Below are 19492 nucleotides of genomic sequence, written 5' to 3'. Positions count from 1 at the left end.
CAGGTTGCTACAGCAAGAAGTGTTCAGAAACCAGGAGATTCCTGCATCGGTGCTGAAGTATCTGCCCAACATGTCCGCTTTATGTGAGTCAGGAAATCTTTTACTTGGGGCGTAGTTCCTTTTACCCAGGTAAAAATATTCTACTTGCTTTCAGACAAATGGGTTTCGCTCTGGCTTTGGAGCTAGAGTTTTTAGTCTTGTGGATTTTAAAGTCCTGAGTGGCTTGTGACTGTATTGAGCAGATTAATGATATCATAGTTATCTTACTGGAGTTTTAGCAAAAACCCACTTTTGAGGTTGGGTGGGAACGTGAGGATCTCTCCCTTCATACTTTAAGTCCTTTTCCAACTTTCCTATTAGCAGGAAAAGCTGAAGTGTGACTCCAAGAACACAATATCTAATGATTTCTGAGGTCTGAGTGAAGGGTAGTTAATAGCTGGGGCTGCTGGTGTACCAGACGCTTCACAGAGCGTGCTTGCAGAGAACAAAAGCCTGTGAGAGATTTATTCATTACTATGTACACTCATACATTAGAAAGCTTAAAGTTTGCTTGAAGCCTGGGTGACAGGGACTACATTTATGCTATTTGGCTCTTAATCATTATGATTATTTATTTTACATCGTCTCGAAAAAGTAGATTAAATCTAAGCAGAACAAAACCTCCTGTTGGGCTGCTGCTGAGATCTGCCCACTAAAACCAGCTTTGGATTTATTTTAATTTTTTTAAGCAAAGTTCTTATTTACGTATTAACAAACCATGCAGTTACTTAAGGCGTTTTTGTTTGTTTTGTTTTTCTTCCTGCTCAGTGAGGAAATAAGCCCTGAAGTCACATCAGCAGGGTCACCCAGCTTACCTGCAAATGAGGTCCCTGAGCTTAGCAGCGGTTTGCTAATGAATGCTCGTGCGCGCGCTGCCCTATAAGTAGCAATCATTAGCAAGACCCTGTTTGGCTCCTGGCAGTTTACAGACTGGATGCGGAGCGCACTGGTGACTGCGCTGTTCTCCGCAGTACGGAAATCCTGAAGTAGGTGATAACCCTGCCGTCAGCTTAGGCAAGCATAAACAGAGAGGATAGTGACGGAGGCCGAGCAGTGCTGTTTTTAGGGGGGGTGGTCTTTCCTAACGACAACAATTTATTTTCCCCTTTGGGGTCTCCGGTGGACTTTTCAAATGGGAACCATGTTCTGAGCTCTTGTTCCAGCAGAAAGTCCACTTGCTTGTTTCTACTGAAACTCTTCCAGCGTGGTGATGGTGTAACAAGAAATCAGATTCTGTCTCGCACCTTGTTACCAAATTTTATTTTTAGCCCTTGCCAAAGGGTTTTCCATCAGCCTTTTCTCCCTGGTACAGACTGTGGCTATACAGGAAAGATCCTGTATTATTAGTGCATGCTGCAGGAATGCAAAGCAGCTCCTCATGTGCGGCAGCTCTCTATGCCTACAACTGCTTCAGCTCACTTTATGGGAGCTGTGTCCCTTCCAAGTGAGTAAACCACAGATGGGACTTCCTGCATGATTACCAACTTTTATGGAAAGCTTATGGTTCCCTGTGAGATCTCCTCCTCCGCTCCCACTGTGCTGCTGTTTTCCCGAAGGCACATAAGGCAGATCTATTCCTATCTATTGAAGCCATTGAGTTACTTAAACAGATTGACCTGACTTACTCTTATCAATTTCTTTAATGAGATATCCTCGGCAACTTCTGCTTGGCTTTTAGCCATCGTTCTCATTAAAAAAGTTTATTTTGGTATCTCTTTGTTCCAGGTGGAATGTTTGCCAGCCAGCTGGCTGGATCTATGGCTGACCCTTTTCCCCTAATAATGTTTTAATTTTAGTTTTTAAACTATGAGAAAGCAAAGGCACCCATAAATTACCTTCCCTATATCTACCTGAATAACAGGAATGCTAAAAGTGCTTTTTGCATCTGGCTCCATGGAAATAATCCTGCAGAACAGAAAAGAGTTTCCAGATTAAGATGCCTCATCTTGCAGTCTACATGGTGGCAGCTTTTTAAAATGACCAGAGACAGATTCTGCCCTTCGTAGAGGACAGAAGACACCCACTGCAAATTCTTTATGAAGTCAAACCTTCAGGTTCAACTGGTGGATAGCTGTGAAGGGCTCGCCCATACTGTAGGAAAAATAATCATTATAGGTACGCTGAGAAACTGATGTGTTTCTCTGCAATGAATATGCACCAAAAATGGCAGAATTAATCCAGATTTACTCTGATGAAACTATGTTCTGCTCTGGAGTGTCCATCTCCCAATCTTTCCTCTGGACACTGGCAGCACACCACATAAAACTATTAAATTGGCTACTGTTAGGCTTCCTCTCCCCCCTGCCTTTAAGCCAATAGCTATCATATACATACCATAGATCAGTCAAGGCCAGGTCCTTCGAAGGACCTGCATGCACCTGAAGTCTTGCCTTGTTGAAGACTTATTCAAGGCTACGTGAAGGCAACCCTTTCTGTACTCCAGATCCTTTACCTTGAACCTTTAGCCAAAACTGGGCCTCAGGCTCTCCTCCTCTCCCCTGTGAAAAGCACAACAAGCAGATCTGGCTATTTTCTTCAGAGGCACAGAATATCAATCTGACAAGTGGGATACGTTGGTGAAAATCCCCTTAGGTAGAAGAGGAGATAGAGTCCAAGCCTCCTACTGCCTGGGTGAGCACTGCCGCAAGCAGAGCACTTGCTGGGTGACAAGTGAGGAGTCCCTTAGACTGAAAGAAACTGATGCAGAAGGCAGGATCCCAACTCCAGTGAAGTATCAGTTTGGTCGTTTATCCTGATAGAAATAAAGCCATCTTAACACAAAGTTGCTGCAGAGTGAAGGCCTTCTGCTCCTGCAAATAACACCCTTCTGTCACTACTGCTTGAAAACACTGTCAGTATGTCTGCTGGGCATCTCATCTCAAGTGTGTGGTTCAATGAGTGGGGCAGGGAAACCCAAGATAAATTTTGCATAATAGATGCTTTCTATGTGGAGATATATCTTATTCTCAGTCAAAGAGAGGAGGAGGAGTGTGTGTGGCTGTTGGCCCAGTTCTGCACTAGAAGGCAATAGAGAAAGCGAGCTGGATGCAGGAAGGCGGCGACCATCCTATGGCACTTTTCTGTAAATGGGGACGTTGCATTACATATCACAGTAGCATGGTCCAATCTCCTGACTAGGGAGCAGAGATTACTATCGTACACCACAATATTTATTACTGACTGCTGTTGGGTTTTTATAGACCTGATTCAGCAGAGCATTTGCATCTGCATTATTTAAGTCAGTGAGAAACCCACTCTGTCTTTATAAAGTTAGATGTGTGCTTAAATGTCTTGCTGAGCTGGGATTAATTTGCAGAAAATAAATAGCTGCTTCCTGGCTTGCATAGTAGGCAGCCTGAGGCCAACGTTGGCAGCCTAGCTAGATTTAGGATGTTTCATTTTGAGAACCTACCTTGAGATACCTCAGTGCACAAGTTTATGGAAAAAATACAAGCACCCTTGAGGAAAGCAGAGAGCCTTTACCGCATTGAACCGGGCTCAGAAACCTGAACACTAACTTACAGAGTGTTTTCCAAAGTATGTGGTCCAAACAGTTAGATAATGAATGTTAACTGCCCAGAGGGCCATGTATATTGGATCTGCAGACAGCGTTATTGAGTTGTGGTCAAAGTGACCACTGATAGACCTGTTCTAACTCAAGTAACCATGTAGCAGCCTTTGTGTGAGCCAGAATAGTTTGGAGAAGGTGTTGATCGTGTCTTTGTATGTGCCCAGCAGCTCTGACCCTGCGTTCCTGTGTTGAACTCAGAAATCTCCCATTAAAATCAAAGAGTGTTTTGAGTGAATAAGGAGCATAGACTTTTTATCATTGTGGATTTTAGTTTTTTCTATTCATCTTCCTTTGATTATCAGTACAATACTTTATTTTTGCCCAGTATAATATTTTATTAAAGGCACAATTGTAGCTAATAACACTTATAAAGAGGCAGCTTTGACTGAAACTCCATCTGAATGTCACCTAAATAATGAATGGGAATGCCATATATTCATTAAAATTTGAACAATGAAAACTGTATGTCTGTTAGAGTCCCCTTTTTGATGGATGTGGCCCGTAGCCATTAAAATGCAGTGGGAATTCTTGTTCGTAGGCTCAGAATGGGTGATAATAACACTCTTGATAAGTATTTGCAGCTCAAGGCCCCTGAATTTACAAAAGGGATTCATCACAGCTAATAGTGGCTGTGAAGATTGAAATGTTACCATCATTCAGCTCTTCTCTTTCTTTCCTTTTTTTTTCTTGAGTATAAAGAAAGGATTTCACTTCCTTGTCAGTCTGTAGAGTTTCTTTATTTTCTGCTGACCCCTAGGAAAAGCCACTCACTTTCTGAATTTAAAAAATTGGCCTACCTCCCCAGCTAGTGCAAAGCAGCCCCAGCCCCGTGGCCTGCAAGGAGGAGAGGTGGTGTTTCAGTCTGATGAAGGTGTGGACCTTGTGGAAATGGCATTGTGGTGCTGTTTCAGATGACTCAGTGCATCATTTTGGACCCCTGGGACTAAAATGGTCTTTAGTATAAACGAAACTATCCATCAGGTTTTTTAAACATAACTGTCCTTGCTCTGAGGACACGACAGTGTTTAGCATCCTGTCCTGGACACGTTCTTTCTGGGTAGATGGAATGTGCATAGTTACTTATGACCCGCTCAACTTCTAGCATAGCACTAGTTTAAAGGAAAAGCTGTTTTTCATCCTATTTTTAAACAGGATTTGTGGAATTTGGAAGTGCAAGTGACCTGTGGGGTCATATAGTCCGTTTTCTACACCCCTCTGTTCTTTCTTCCGAGCGTTGGTGTTTCTGGGCTTTTTGTTGTTTACAAATGCAGTGCTTGCTGCTGCTGCTTCAGCTCAGTGATGTTTGGATGTCACTTGTCTCTAACAAGGAGACGCACACAGCACTTTGAAGTCAGGAGAAAACATGGTAAAATCCTCTTAATAGCATCTATCCCGGAAAGTGACTTTGCTTAGCTACAGTAAATACAAGGTTCTTTAAAAATGTATTAACTACAGAGTCTTGTAACTCTGCTTAGACCTACAAAGCTGACCCAATAGAGGCAGTGTAGTGCAGCAGCAAAGATTTCTGATAGGAAGATGGGAGACTTATGTCCTTCACTTTGACCTTGAAAAAGCCACTTAATAAAGCTCTTCCCTTCCATCCTTGTCCATTCCATAGGGCAAGGTTTATCTAAGCAAAAATTGCTTACTAAGCCTCAGTACAGCACCTACTGTGCCAGGACCTTGAGCTTTATCTCTCAAGCCTGGTCTACTAAAAAAAATAATTTGGTCTTCTGAAGAAATAAATCTTTAAAAGAATCTTGTAGGGTTGGGTTTTTTGATTGGCATAAGCACTAGACTTCTTAAGCTTATGGATTTGGCAAGCTATTTGAATTTAGTTTCTCATGTATTTGGATCAAGGTTATAGTCTTTTGACTATACTTATTTTTTTCCCTCATTCATATATTAGTTCCGATTTGGCAGTAGGAACTGGAAGGCTCACATCCTTGTGCGTTAAACAGGATGCAGTAGCTAATTATTATTTTGATTAAATGTTATGTTTAAGTGTTCGGTAACTGTCTGTAGGCTCAGACTTTCCAAGACATTACTCAGCATTGAGTTAACTGATCATCTGGTCAGGGCTGAGGTGGCAGTACATTGATTAAATCTTACTTTTAGGAGAAATGGCACACATCGCTACATGCACTTAAGCTCGGTGGAATTTTGTTATATGTCTCTCTGCTAAAGCAATACGTTAAAGTTTATCAAGTCCAAGGCTAGCTAGGTAATAAATGTTGAAAAAGTATCTAAGGGGAAGGTATGCATGTAGTATTTATTAATGACTCCTTGTTTAATTTCAGAAAAGGAAGAAATATCAGATTCTTGATAAATTGCCAAAGTATGCACCAAAACCACAGGAGATAAATATGTGATAGTAACCTAACTTCCCAGTGATGACAAAAGCTACAGAAGAATTTTTAAAGATTTTTTTAGAGCTAGAGAAGAAGCAATTTTAGGGATAATTAAATTGAATTCTCTGTCTTTTCAGACATTTTGAATTTTGTTCCCTTAATATGCTATGGCACATTGATAAATTGAAAAAAGCAGTGCTCATTTTAACAAAGAATAGGTAGTCTGGAAGTCAAATGTTGTTTTTCAAGCTCTGTGCAACTTGGACTTAAAAACTTGAATATTGCCCAGCAATAACAGTGTGGAGGTGAAATCCACTTGGATAAAAAACGCAGAGCAATGCAACTTGACAGGCTGAGTCCTAAAGGGCAGCGGTCTTGGATCCAATAGTCTCTCTCATTTTGAATAATTGCTGTGCAAAAAGAAATCAAACATTTATTGCTGAGTACAGGCACATTTACTCTCCCTGGCGACCCTCTATAAGCAAACGTGCAATACAATTTTATTACGAGTACTACATTTCACACAAACTGTTTGCTTTACAGAATTAAATAAACCCGAACAAAGGACAGTCAATACTATTGTTTTGCCTTCTTGCATTTAAATGCTATGTCCTAGACAGTTCAACAAGAAGCTGGGAGAGAGAACGTGTTCTTTCCAAATGATTTACACAGAGAAATTCACCTTTGAGGTAAAAGCACCCACGGGCCCCCAAATCAAGGAGTTACTTCTTCTTAGACCAGCAATACCTTCAGACTATTGCCTTCATCTAAGTGGACCGTTGAAATTGATGGCTAGGGGGGATTAGGCTGAATGGAGAAATCTTAGGAGAAGATTATTTTCCAAACTGGAACGACCAAACAGTGAGGAAGCTTTGATTTTATTGCCACTTTTTTGGGTGTGCAAGGAAAAGGCATCTCGGATAGCACTTGCCTTGTAAGGATTGTGGCCAGTCTTGTCTTTGGGTAGATCCTGCAATAGGCCAGGTATCTTTTCAATTCAATTAACCATAAAGGCATCCGACCACTTACTTTTCATAATGACAGCCCTCTGCGCTTTTGTGGAAGGACATCAGGAGCCACTTAAAGTGCCAACTAGTGCCGTGTTTGTTGTGCTAATGTATTCCTGCACTGTTGACTTTCCCTTGCTAGGACAAATCTAGACTAAGCAGAGTGAGAAAGGTTAACATGTTTACTTCTACGCAGTCGTGATGGTAAGGGGGCTAAGGCATTCCTAAGAGTGAGGCAGGGCTTTGTTGTTGTCTCAGTACAAACTGGAGAACTCCGCACGGACAGGAGGAGTCTGTCCACTGCAACACCCTGAACTCTAAACTCTTGTATTTGCTTATACTCAGTTGCATGTCGATGTTGTTTCCTCTCCCCTCCTATCACTATGCATCATATGATGGTAAGATTGAATCAGAGAGAGGCAATGTTTATATGTGTATATATATATATGAGTTTGTGGGTATATGTAGATATGAGGGAATGCGTGTGCATACATATATTTAGTATTTGATTGATAGCGTTGCAGAAAAGCAAAAGTAAATTCTGGACTGCTGATTTAGCGTTTAAGATCAGTAATTGTGCTTTGTAGGAGGCTTGAACTGCGGGATATAAGCTGTGGAAGACAGGTACCATGGGACTAGTTATTCAGACTATGAGGCTAGTTTTTCCTGTTACTTCAGAGGCAACACAGAATAGCAGAGAGAAGCAGTCAAAAACTTTGAGAGAAGTTCTCAGATGTTGCATCTCCCTTAGTGGTATGGGGAGGAGATATCCTGGGAACCGAGCTCCTGCATGGATCAGAGCTTTTTGGGGCATTTGTCATCTGTTCCGACCAGAATGAAGCCTCCCAGGAGCAGAATTTGAGCAGGGTGTGGGAGGATGACCATCGTGGATCATTTTCTGAGAGTCTTGCCATGGGTCTGGACACTGGTTGAGCATCTGGTTTTGTCTTGAGCAAAGCAAACAGGGAGGAGGTGTGCGATCTCAGCACTTTAGGAGTGTAGTCTGGCAGAAAAGTCATCTACCAAATTTTTCTTTGTAATGATTCATGAGATAAGTAAAAAGGACGAATTGCATGCAGCCAAAAGAAATGAAGGCCGTTTAAGGAGAATATAAAGGGACTTTTCTTTAAAGAAATTGGGTAACTGGTGACCTAGACTATGGAGACAAAATCACTGACAAACAACTTTGTTCTTTGAAGAAATTCCCTTCTTAGTCACTCAAGGGCTTCTGTATCTTGCCAACTCAGTAACATGCTGTTGGGACAGGTAGAAAGGGCTATTTTCTAACAGCAAGCAGATAGTATGCAATAAGCTTGGTTATGCTAGTAAATAAGAGACAGATGTGCTGGTTATTTATCTCCTTTCAAATCCAAGCAAGCAGCCATACGGATCGTTACTGAATTTTTCTTCTTGTGTAGGAAATCATGTGTAGGGACAGTAAAAACTCAATATTTAGTGTTCCACTTTTGATTCTTATATTGCAGTTGGCTAATTGATACCAGATCCTAGTGTATATTGCTAGAAGCTTTTCCATTGACTTTGGGCTTTGAAGCAGGTTTGAAAAGTCACACACTGAATCGTTTGCAGGAGCGCTGCTCTAGCTATAGTAAGATCCTTCTTTTAAGACTTGCTCCTGGAGTTCTCGCTAAAGGCAACGGAGTAGATCTGGGCAGAAAGTGCCTGTCTTCATTGCACTACTTTGTGATTTTTTGTCCTGATTCCCCTGAATATTTGCAGCATCCTGCACACATAATGTCCATTTCGTCAACAGGACGAATTCTCAAAATTCATCCTAAATATGAAAAAAGGCACTTTTGGATAAAATAGCTTGTTGAAGTCAACTGGAAGACTCGGCTGGCTTCACTTGAACTGGATCGGGCTCACGGACGAGTCCCAAAGTGAAAAAAACCCCTCTGTGTTTATTGTCCAGTTGATATATGCTTCCCCAGGACTTTGGTTATTCACACTGCCTGTTTTTCAGCACTTAATTTTGACGTCAAAATTGGGAGACTGGTGAATTAGAAGGCCGAGCTCCCTATATCGCCAAGGGAAGGAGCAAGCTCCTGCACGGCGGTTGTGCAGAGGAAGGGTTAAACTGTGGGCGGGTTGGACCACCACAGCCCAGGGCTTCCTTCCTCTCCTCCCCCACCTTTTTTTTTTTCCTCCTCTCTCTCTCTCTCTCTCTCTCTCTTTGCTTTTTTAGCAGATGGCACTGAAGCGCTTTTACCTTTTTGCCGGTCTTTTCTCGTCCCCGGCTCTTGTCCTGCCGCGGGCCGGGGCTGGGGGAGGATCCGGCAAACGAAGCAGGATGCTGCTCTTTCTCGCTCGCCTTGCCCGGTGTCGCCTTTGCCAAGCGCATGCTGGCACGGCCGCCCGTGCTAAATCACCGAAGCGAAAGCCAGATGAAGTGGCGTCGTGTTACCCTCTTCAGAGACCGGCTGCTCTAACCTGCCTTCTCCTAGCTAATCATATTGACAGGAGCCATTGTTTATTTTTTTTTCCCCTCCTTGTCTTCCTCGTTTTCTGGTAAATTAGAGCGGGCAGGCAAGCCATCCATCAGTCTGTAAATGCTGCTGAGTATTTTATTTTTGTGCTGAATAATTGTGCGTTTTATTGCTATTTACGCTTTCGGTTTAATAGGCAATAAAACGCAAGCGGCGGTCCCCAACGGTTTTTATGTTTTCTATATGTATCGTGACAGCCTCACAGGCTTAAACAGCAGCATGCGGCCTACTGCTATAAATTCACTCGGTTATTTTAGCGGGTCTAAAATTTATTTATAATTAATGTTAGGGACCTTACACAGTAATACCAATTACTCTTTTTTTTTTTTTTTTAAGAAAAAGACATGACTTTTTTTTTAATTACTGCCATAGCAACACATCAAGTTGCAGCGGGTAATCTTGTCCAGAGCAGGGGAACAAAAGGCTCCTAAAAATGGAGCTTGCTGTAGAGTTACAAAAGAAGCATGTGAACCCTTTGCTCTAGGGTCTGTCTAGACTGGCATTAATGTACCGGGGGGAAGGGGGTGTAGTAACGCAAATTATCTGCATGTGGCAATCACACAGTTTGCAGACCCTTTCTCAACTTGCAGCCCTGCTGCTGAACGTCAACCAAGGGTCTGGGAGCGGGAAAGCGGCGCGGCAGAGACCGACGTAGTCGCTGCAAAATCAAGGACCTTTGGAAATGGCCATAGCGTTTCATGTTGCAGCATGGCATGGGGAAAGCAGGAGGCAGGGGCTCTCCGATGGGTCCAGAAACCGCAGTCATTAATGACGAAGGGGCCCCACGGTGGCGGCGGTTAGCCCGGCTAGCACTGGCCACGCTGTTTTCCACCTTCCTCTGTGCTGCCTGCAGTGGCAGACGGTGCAGCGCTCTTCGCGGGCTGCTGCCCGTGCTTGGGTTGTGGTGCTCCGGATTATTTATTAATTGCCATGTTTGACCGCAAGCAGGATTTCCTTTGAGAGGCAGAAGCAGTGTTTTCACTCGTTGCGACAAAATGCAGTTTGAGTTGAGAGGAACTCTGCGTGCCTGTACGTGGTAGTGCCTTGAACCGAAGCCTTAAAAATACCTTTTCCTACTTAGAGTTACCTCTTGCCTCCCACACGCTGCTGTTAGCATAGCTAGCCATGCATTTACAAACCAAATCCCCTTATCAGCAGCTGTGGCATGGCTTGCTCTCCTATTTTAGTACCACTGCTGCCCATTATGCCAGCAAGTTTGCTGAGGCCGTCGTCAGACCTGGCAAAGAGCTACGGGGACACGAGCCAGCTCTGTCTTAAGCTAACTTTGAACCTGCCAGGGTCGGCTGCAGCACAAGCTCTTGGAGGAGCCGGGGTGGAACAAAGCCCTAAGGGAGATGTGAGCTGGAGGCATGCAGGGCACTGCATAGGATAGACGCAACTTTTCTATTACGGCTTTGGCTTCTCGTTTGTAGTGGCTTGCCTCTGAAATGCCAAGAAGCTGGCGGAAGGTGGAATGGAAGGGAAAGGAAAACTGAGATTTTAAGTCTTTTTCCGTGTTGCTTTTCCAATGTGCTTTGCAAGCGGTCGCTGAGCCCCACGTCGGCTGTTATGTAGGAGACACGTATTTGTAGCAGGTGCGGAAACAGATGCTGCGAGACCAAAGCCGGATGTTGCTGAAAGCACTGTGAAAGCGGGAGACTTTCAATTTGCGGAATACCAGTCTTGAGGGATTCTGGACTGGCTTCCTGGGGGTGGTGAGGAGCCAAAGCTGTTGAAATCAGTGCGAGGGCAGATGCTCAGCATTTCTGGAAACTCAAACCCTGCACAACTCAAGTTAGGTTGAGTTATTTGACTACCCCACATAAAAGCAATAAGCGTGTCAGCCAGAATTACTTCTTTGTGATCACGCACCTAAAAACGCAACTCAGATTTTGTGCCTTCAAGTCTGGGGTTTTCAGCAGCTTTTTTTTTTTTCCTCTTTTTTTTTTTTCTTTTTTGCTTTCACACTTGCTTATCAGGAAGACAGCTCTATTTTCACTTCCTAATTAGCCTGGTATTTCTACAGTCATTTGCAGATGTCTGGCCAACTTCAAGTAATGTGCAACACCTGTCAAGTCATGAGCTTCCCACATCAAGGCTAGATAGTCTGGAGACAGGACAACATGTGCAGGCTACGTGTGCTTTTTAAGTATGCTTACCTTGGAATGGCTGGCATCAGCTCCCTGCTGGAGTGGGTGGCTGAGGTCCGACACCACACCTGCAGCTCTCATCAGTCTCATTACTTTTGGCCACACTTCTCAGTTGGTTTTCCTTTGGGTAGAGCATGCAGCACCTTGTGGGCTTGGTCCCTCAGCGACCTCCCTCTACTACTATGAGGCCAAAATAATGACGATGCCATCTAAAAGGAAGCAGGGACCGCTTTACCCTGCACCCCAACCTAGCTGGAAATGGGAGGGCTAGTGGCCCTGAGCTGGCTGAAGGGTGATGTCCTGCTGAAAAGAGGAACAGGCATGGGTAACAGGAGTTGTGTTTGGGGAGAATAGAGGTGTGTTGGTGCTGAACGGGCTCCACGTTGTCAGGGGCTTGTGGCATGTATTATAACCTGCCCGCTCACCTGGGGCAGGGAAGTATTGCTGAAGGGTGCCTGGCCAGCAAAAAGAGCCTTATTCCTCCTGAACAGCAGTGGTAGGGCTTGCAAGAGCTTCGTCATTCCCTCCGTCGGCTGTGAAGATGCTGTGAAGTTCAGCCACCCAAGATGCTGTTCACCTCCAAATTTTCTTTCATGGGTGTTTTTGAAACAAAAATTGCTCTACCGGAGTTGGGCCTGTTGAGCTTGAATCATTTTTCTCCCCATTTACTTGCAGGCCCAGCCCTGCTCTGCAAAGGACAGGGTTAAAGAGGGAAGTTCGAAGGATGCTGAGGATTTGAATGAGCTTTTCCATCTTTTTGTGCTCTCCGTACAAACTGCTTTGCAATATCTGTTCCCGGCATCTAGAGGGGGAGCTGCCTGCAGCTCCAGAGGAAGCAAAAGAGACCATGCTGCAGGGCCCAAAGGGGCTCAGGCTCCTTTGCAGTGGAGTAGAGTGAAACTGCCGGGTTATTGGCCCTGTTAGCATAAGCCACCGGGAGGGAGAGGGGTGATTTCCCCCTCCTTTGCTTCAGCCCTTGCTGTACAAAAGGTTTTTTACCGCAGTGGGAGCTCGGTGTGGCTGAGACTGGCAGCGGTTTGGACAGTGGCAGATCCTTGTGGGCCTCTCCCCTGCGCCTAGTGCGTAGTTGTGTGACCCACGTAAGGGTTAATGCTGGCTGTAAGCCCTGTCAGCACGGCTGTAAACCCCTTCGTCAGACCCTTGCTGCTCCCAGCTAATCCAGACAAATCCTCTTTCCTTGTTCCTTCTCGTCTTTCCTCCACCCCCTTGGGGTAAAAAGAAGGGGAGGGAGCAAAGGAAAGTTACGGGAACTGCCTTAACCGTTTCGGGACATGTGTGAAAGCAAAATCCGTCTCCCTCGGGTGCGGAGGAGCTCCTGCCGTCCCTGCGGGCGCAAGTTGGCTGTGCGCAGACAGCTTCACAGCCCGTGGTCCTCCTTGCTCTGCTGCCTGGGCTGGGGTGGCCCAGGATACGTCCCTACGGGTCCCAGCATAGTTTCATATCCTACTTGACGGTTGAGGCAAGAGATCAAACGCTGAAGGTCTTTCCTAGGATATCTGTGGGCAGAAGGAGGAGGGATGTTCATACTTCTTGCCCCTCTGCATTGCCGTGCACGCTGAGGCATGGTTTCACCTGCAGATTGATGCTGCCATGTCGTACCGAGCAGTGCATGGCAGTGGCTTTACTAAAGAGTTGTATTTCCTAATTGTTCAGGGCGGAAAGAGTCCCAGCGTAGTGTTTAGTCTGAACGCTGGAATTGTTTCCATTTCTTTCTGTGAAAGTGTTACTAAAATGAGAGTATTGGATTTTTTTTTTTTTTTTATTGTCTAAACTGGGGATAAGCTTGTACTCATTAAAAAAAAAAAACGCTCAGAGAAGCAGGGGAATTTCCTCTACTGGGTATTTTCAGAACAAGTGGAACAAACATCTGTTGAAATGATTACGTGTCACTGGTTGATGCTGCCTTTGCACAGGAGGACTCCTCTGAGAGCCCTACCCTGTGGCCTTGTGTCTCCTATGAATCTGTGAACGAATGTCCAGAGTTAAAGCCAAAATATCTCCATTTCATTTGACCCCCAGTGATATCAGACAGTAACTGTACATTGCTGGGCCACTGCGAGAGGGAACTGGTTCTCCTACCCTGCTTTTCTGGGTGATAGCTGAGTGAACAGGAATGACCGTATTTATTTTTAAGACTTGAGCAAGATGACTGTGCCTTTGTGTCCTGTGTGCTCACTGTCACTCTGAGGCCTGTAGCCATCTGTCTTCCACGCTCTCCTCATGGTTTCTCATACAAATCTGCAATGTACCAGCTCTGTGCCTGTAAATCGGAGCAGGGTCAATGAAATTCCTAAGAAAGAAATGCGAGAGTGAGAAAAGGGAAGCTATTTACATCAGCTGCGACTTTGGAAAAATGTCTGCAGTAGTGATGCTGGCCACTAGAAAGCTCATCTTTTAAACAAATCTCTACAAGTGATCTGGCAATCTATGGTCAGGGCAGACTATCCCAATATTCACAGTTTTTGCCTAGGGATGAGAATGCCCCGGTGGCAACTACCACTTCCTGGACGAAGCCCTTGTAGCTGAGCATGGGCGGTGAGAAGGACAAAGCTTCAAGGGCTAATGACTCTTGCCACCCTTTTTCTTCCCTGTAGAACAACTTAAAAACAATGATGCCCTTCAGCAGTTGCTACATCTCCTTAGTAAAAAGTCATAGGTCAGTTCCTCTCTGGGGCTCTTAACTTTTAAGCTCTGTTTGTAATGACTTCCTTTTGTGTGCAGTCATTATTTTTCAGCATTCACTTTTTTTTTTTTTTTGAGAGAGAGAGAGCAAGGTGAAAAAAGAGATTAAAAACTCATCTTCTTGTGTTCGAAAACAAGCCAAGCAGAACAGCATATTTTCAAGGGTTCTTGCAATAAAGTTCGTGGCAAATCCACTTTATTTAAAGGTGAAATGAATTTTCTTTTTCCTTTTGTTTAATTGAGACCACACACAAAAAAATCCTGTAGCTCCCACTTCCAAAGCAAACTTTTCCACATAAATCGGTGGCTCACTTAAAGGGAAACCCAGAGCCCCAGGGCTCTGCTGCATGTGGTTGTTAGGGATTGTTTGTTTTTAACACCGTGCCCATCAGAACTTGCCAGGACCTTTCATGCCAGATCAGTGATGATGGTTTTGTAAGCCCCATCTTCAAAGTTACCGTGCAACTTTTCATGAGTGAGAGCAGGAGCCCTGGGATCCCAAATTGTTTGTAACTTCCTTTCCTGGTTTGAAACACCCTTCCCTTTGGAGCGATTTGATACCTTTTGTATTTCTGTTGCAAGCTAGTGTGTGTAGTAGTAACGTTTGTGCACACTGCTAAATAGTTGCTGTGTTGCACCCCGGATGGGGGCTACTTTTAAGGTATCCTTTAGATGATATCCTGGTATTTGCAGGCTCTTGGAGATCTCTCAGGAAGGAGGACATTTGAGTAAGCAAGGGCAGAATTTAGCACTGAGTCTAGAGTACTTGATCCTTCTTCACCTGATGGCCCTTTTGGAGTTTGTGGGTATGTTATATTGCCACTTGGAGGAAATTTCTCTTCTGGCTTTCAGATAGGAGATGTGCTCTTACACCTGAAGACAGGGTTTAGCCTGAAACGTTACTCCTTCACCCCACGAGTACCGACATGGTGCTGATACGATTATGCTCACTTCTCAATAGTTACCCTGCACCTGAAGCTCAAGTTTCTGAACGATACTAAACCAGCCATTGTAGAAGTGTATTTACTGTGGGTTGAGGCAGAAGAGAAAGGTCTTGGTTTTCTAATGCACTAGGTTGCACCAACTGGGTAGATGTTGGTAATCTTTCCTGAGGAAAGGTAAGCAGCGTGGCCTTTCCAGTCTTAGTTTGATCATCAGTGGCCCAAGGACAGAGGTGTTCCCTCTTCTACCATATGTCAGATAAAAGAGTAAATTCAGGCTGGTGTTTCCAGCAGTTACCATATATGTTAAACTTTCTGTTTTCACAAAATTGATGTATGATGCCATTTTAAACTTGAAAATTGTAGTGCTAAATAAATTAAATCAGCTTCCGCTAATCATTTCAGAATGAAAAGTGATACTTTGAATTTCTCTTTGAACCAGAAATCCCTTAAATATTCGAACAGTATGGACTACCTTAGCACTCTCCTTTCATGTTTTAGCCATATAAGAACTGGAAAAGATGCCATAGTTTTGTGCATGTCTGTGTGTGTTTCTCCAGGATTCAATTATCAGCCTCCACATAATTCAGTATTAACATTTTTAATGCACTTTAGGATGCCCAGGCAAGCTGCTGTATATGCAGCTCTGATGTATGCAAATCCATTTGGTATGCAGCTCTTGACATATTTTCATATTCAGGATTATGAGAAGCCTTGCCTGTGCCACTCTGATGTATGCTAATCTTTGTTTCCCTAAAAACACTTAAAAGGTCCAAACCAAAAGACACAATTTCTGCTTCCCTGAAATCCTGCAGTTCTTTAGGAAAGCAGCCACACAACCCAAAGCACAACTTCCACTGCTGGAGCACAGTAGGAGGAAACTCTCCAGGCCATATTCAGATTGCCTGCTGTATGCAACTGCTCCTCTCCATCAGGTATTAGAAACAACCCCAGATATAACAGTCCTCTGAATAAGAGACAATCGGAATCATTCATTCCTTTCTTAGATGTTTCAGTGACGTTGTACTTGTACGGCTGAAGCTGGAATGGGAGAGGCTCCGTATGCACAGAGGCTTGATGGTGCTCGGGCTGGGAGGGAGAGCATGCAGTGCATTTGTATCCAAATAGGTCAAGAGCTCCTATTAAGGATGTGTAAATGGTTGATCAATTAAAGTATCTGCCTAATGGCTTTGTAATTTTGCCTTGTAACGCAGTAGATTCACTATCGTGCACATTAGTCATATCTGTGATGTATTTTTAAAGAATTATTTATTAACTTCTTGTAGATTTCCTATGACTGCTGAACTCTCAAAAGTATGCGCACTAAATGGGAAACTGGAGGTGTTATTTTGTGCTTGCTGTAGCTTGCATTAAGTGTTGGCTCCAGACTATGCACAGATGCATAGACACTCCTGAATTTTAGTGAGGTCAGTTCAACGCCTATGCCTTTGTAGCATGAGAAAGACCAACCTTGAATGCCAGTTTTTGAGGATTTTTGACAATATCATTATCATTATTATCTAGCCTTTCTCTGAATTTATAATTATAACGCCATAAGGGTCCCTGTGGTATGTTAATACTTTCTTAATATAAGAAATCAGGGTTCCTTGTGATATACTCCTTGCGATCTGTTCTACATAAAGAACTGTATTTGTACTCGCATACTGGTTCCCGCAGTTTTAACCATGAAATAGGTTGCTGCATATTGTTAGGCTGGAGGCTAATTGACAGGATAGCAAAGCACCTGCTGTCAATTTGATTGAGTTCTACCTTTAGTTTAGGCTGTCCTATAATCTGAAATAATCCTATATCCTCTCCTGTAATCCTGTAAAACTGAAACTAATGCACGTACAGGAATTCTCTTCTGCAATGCTTTTAACTTACCTCTATTTCCACTACTGCTGTTGCCACTGTTAATTTGTCTTCCTGTATTTGGATTACCTGAAAGTAGGGAATTAGCAAGATTTTTAAAAAATAATCAGCCCAATATGAAGTAAAACCAAAAGGAAGAGGTGAACATTTTTTCAGCCTTCTCCTAGCAGAAGTGAAAATAGAGCTGTTCTCAGTTTTGGTTTTCCACATGTTTTACTTTCTTTTAATTACCATAAATCAGACCTTTTTCTAAAATAAGTTTTTTTGCAAAATGAAAGCTAGCATTTTTCATTTCAAATCTGGAAAAATCCCCTCTCCCTGAAAAATGTACTGGAGAAGCTCCTCACTAGCACCACCTCTAAGACTGTCCAAGCATGAAGCATTAAAGAATTATAGTAGGTGCAAACATGTGTGGATGCCCTGGAAATCCCTTTGATAGCTCCTTTTACCCAAGCAAAAAGTAGCACAGCTTTGATCCCAACTTAAACACCAGCTAATGGCATGGAAAGGATTTGAGGGTACCAAGGCAGTCTGTCCACCATGAACTCTTCCTATCAAAGGATGTTAAGAGGAATCAAAGGGCAGTTTACATATGTCCAGCTCTCTGCTTGGATATTTTTAAAGAGCTATTAGAAATATAGCTCTTCACAGAGACTGATACTGTCACTGGATGTTAATTAAGCATTTTCACTAATTGAGAAAATTGATGAGTTGTTGTAGTTATTACCTTCAGCTTTGGGATCTCAGTGTGCCGGTCTGTGTAAAGACAGCGCAAGAAGTCCCTTCCAAACCCATCAGTGGACACTGGTGCACAGCAGGAAAGCTCTCATATTCCAGCAGGTTAATCCTATTTGTCTGTTCAACATTGCCTGGGAAAATGCAGGATAAGGAAGGCAAGGAACGTTTTTTAAGAGCTTGTAGAGACAAATTTCTTTTGAAAACATGAATGTGTCAGTGAGGAAGATGATTTGGAATATACGGAAGAAAATGAGGTACCATGAGGGGAGCTGAGGGACCATTTCTTAGGACATAGAGTGTGTGCAGAAATGCAGGGATCTTGGTCCAAAAATCACTTTCTAGGAAGTCAGGGTCTGTGAAAGATATTGCTACCTGCAGCTTATTTTTCCACTCTTCTGGTTTTCAGAACATCACTGGTGTGATGTGGTAGCCTCCAGTCTCTGTCCTGGTTGTAATCGCTACTGTTCACAACTTGGGTGGATGGTTCCTTCTCCGGTGCTCCTGTTTTGTCTTGGAAATGCTTGAACTGAGGTTTGAGCCAAAGGAATGGACCATAAGCAGATCAGCAGTGAAGTTGCCCATAAGCTTGAATTAATTGCCCTTTTCACTGATTTCTTCCAGTTTATCCCATTAAGAAAACAGCTGGGGGTCCGTCTGCAAGGTGTGACAGTTCCTGAGTTGTCCACTTTAGCACGCTCATGGCCCATAGCCAGATATGCCAACCCAGGCTGCAAACATGGCTGTGTGCTGCACCCTTGGAGCCCCACTAAGCTAGAAAAGTTGAGAATAAGATGCTTCTTTTGGAGGGTTTGGGTACATTACTGGATATCGATGTCCTTATTCACTAAGCCTAATATGCTATCAAGCATGGCTGCATATAAGCAGTGGTTTACTCAGGTTATCAACTCCCTCCCGAAATAAATGGAACATGGATTTAGCTCCATAGAGTCAATCACCTGTGTGTTTTCTAGTCATGACTGATATGTCGGTGGATGTCAGCCTTGCACAGCTAGTACCTCTGGGAGAGGCAACATGGCCCCGCAGCCTTGCCCTTCCTGATGAATGTGGCTTTGTTCCTCTCTCAAAGCTGAAGACCAGATGCTATACGAAGAGGTGACAGTGGTGGACACTGCATTTACCAGAAAGCTCACTGGTTGATTGGGATCCTGGAATAAATTTGCAGCCCCAGTATTCTTTTATTTTCCAAGTGAAAATAAAAGAATGGGATCAGCCTGGGATCAGCCAGGAGAGCAAGCACAAAAGCCCAGGGTGTTACTTTTTACTCAGCCATTTTTCATTTAAAGTCTAATCCAAGCTCTGCCGATCTGAGAAAGCTGTTTCAGACCCATTTATGGCTGCACTGTTTCCCCAGGAGCGCAGTGAAGTTGTCCTGTAGCTGCACAGAAGAGATTGCTGGAGCATCCTACTTTCTCCGTGCCCAACTTCTAAGGCATGGATAAATGAGGACAGATTTTTGGACCTGAAGTACAGACCATGGCATCTTTAATGGCACGTCTAGCCAAAACTGCACAAATTCAAAACAAGAACTCCCATTTGGCCTGGAGACATAAGCAGGAACTCCAGCCTGTGGAGGGCAGCACAATTAATCCCTGGTG

The 19492-nt window shown here is 43.7% G+C and overlaps 1 protein-coding gene across 3 annotated transcripts in view; it reads left to right on the top strand.

Annotated features, from left to right (window-relative positions):
* Nucleotides 1-19492, top strand: part of ST3GAL1 (ST3 beta-galactoside alpha-2,3-sialyltransferase 1) — a 75404-nt gene that overhangs the window by 24938 nt on the left and 30974 nt on the right. The window lies entirely within an intron of this gene.

The sequence above is a fragment of the Struthio camelus genome, chromosome 2, assembly GCF_040807025.1.
Source record: "Struthio camelus isolate bStrCam1 chromosome 2, bStrCam1.hap1, whole genome shotgun sequence".
Lineage (NCBI taxonomy): Eukaryota > Metazoa > Chordata > Aves > Struthioniformes > Struthionidae > Struthio > Struthio camelus.
The sequence above is the reverse complement of the archived record's forward strand: the minus strand, read 5'-3'. Positions and strand labels throughout refer to the sequence as shown.